We start from the raw sequence: 1,664 nt of genomic DNA on the forward strand, positions 1-1,664 counted from the left end.
ACTGAGTACAATATTGTATAACTGTAATAATTCAACTGTAAACCTAAAAATTTACAGCCAATTTTGAAAGAGATGCATCTTAGCTCAGGAAATTGTTATTGAACATGTCAATGCTGTTGTAATGAAATGCTTCTTATAAGTATGGTTATTAAATTAATTTTTTTTAATTTAAAAAATTACATTTTTAATTCTTTGATGCAAGTTCAATGGCCTAATAATGCAGTAAGATAAGGAACTATTTCCTTTTTTGCATTTACCCATGAAAATTTGTTTTTCCCCAAGCTGGGTAATGTCATTGATGGAGTGATTCAAGAACACCACCACCCCCCAAAAATAAAAAAGCAATCAAAATCAATGCCTTTGGCTGCAGAAAAAATATCAATTTATAAATATGACAAAAGAATGTAAAAGACAAAAGAAACGAGACCGGTGGTCCTGCTTCGAGACAGGCCAGACCAGTAATTAAATAAAACTGCTAATATGTAACATAAGGTCAAATGTGAGCAAAATCATCGCAGGAAATAAGGCTTTACAAAATTAAGTGTCTCTTTGGCTGATAGAATGTGGTAGAACATTGGTCAGGGAAATCTAAGCTTTGTTTTGGATACGTAAATGGTTGAGACAGGACAAGATGGAATTCTTTGTTGACACATTCACTTCATGGTCCAGATTTGCCAAAGCTTTGTGCCTTGGTCAGTAGCTCCACTGTACTTGTTTGTTTAATTGATTGCAGTGCTTTGTCAACCTTCACGACCAAAGTGTCAAATATTTACAGACTAGAAAACGTAGCATTTGGTGTAACAGAGTCCTTCCTCTCTACTGCAGACACTGCAGTTTACACAACATATCCACCCAGACAGAAATCCAGATTTACTGAGTAAGTAATGTCTATATGCTGCTTCAAGTCCATCAACATTATTGACAATTATGATTTAAAAGAAAACAAAATACTCTTTCTGATTCATTTGTGTCAAATTGTGTTTATACTCTCAGTACAAGAAGATCTATGAAAGGAAAATATTTATGAGACAAATATTTGTGTTCTGGATTTGAAGACCTCTCATAGTACTTTATTCTGTCTCTAAATAGTCATCTGTGACTTTGCTCCATTCAAACAAAAATCATGAAATGGAAAAGTATTCGCAACGTCTGATGGACTGTACAGCTTTTGTCAGGAAACATTGCATGGGTCTACTGTTTAACCATTTTCATTTTGACTTGAATTTTGCCTCAGTATTTTCAGGAGAATTCTTAGCAGGTAGGGTCATTTAGAGCAAAGGCAAGAGGTCACTTGATCAAATGATCATATTCGGATACGAGCTTCCATGGGAGTGAGCTAGTGGTTCTTGAAAGCATCTAGTCAGAAGGGCATAATGGTGAGGACACTGGGGGCTTTTGCCTGATTGCTTCCTTTGCTCCCTCCTTTGTTAATACAGTGCATCACATGCCATATGACCCTCCCTCAAAAATAAAGGACAGACTGAGGAGCAGGAAAGATGGGGGCTGAGGTTGGGACTTTAGCTAAGTAATAGAGCCATTGTTCAGCTCAGTATATACAAGGCTCTGGATTTGACCCCCTTAGCTGTGAATGAAAGAGAGGTAGGGGAGGGAGGGAGGGAGGGAGGCAGAGAGAGAGAGAGAGAGAGAGAGAGAGAGAGAGAGAG

Source organism: Nannospalax galili, unplaced genomic scaffold (assembly GCF_000622305.1).
Source record: "Nannospalax galili isolate Female #2095 unplaced genomic scaffold, S.galili_v1.0 scaffold3547, whole genome shotgun sequence".
Classification (NCBI taxonomy): Eukaryota; Metazoa; Chordata; class Mammalia; order Rodentia; family Spalacidae; genus Nannospalax; species Nannospalax galili.